A 252-nucleotide genomic window follows, 5' to 3' on the forward strand; every position below is an offset into this window, starting at 1 on the left:
TGATAATAAGGTGAGAGAATGGAAGCGAGTTGGGGCCGGGGGTTGAGGGCAAGAACAAGGAGAAAACAGAAGGTAAAAGGAAGAAAAAAGAGGAGGTCGGAAAGTAAGAGAGCTGGGGTCAGGGCCGGGGTCAGGGAGTAGGGGAGAGGAGGAGGGTGGGGGGGCGGCTAACGAAGCATTGATCCTCTGGGAGCGGAAGCTTGTTGATGAAGAGTCTCCCCCACTCGAGTTCGAACGTATATGTTTGTAAGA

This window comes from Penaeus monodon, chromosome 15, assembly GCF_015228065.2.
Source record: "Penaeus monodon isolate SGIC_2016 chromosome 15, NSTDA_Pmon_1, whole genome shotgun sequence".
Taxonomy (NCBI): domain Eukaryota; kingdom Metazoa; phylum Arthropoda; class Malacostraca; order Decapoda; family Penaeidae; genus Penaeus; species Penaeus monodon.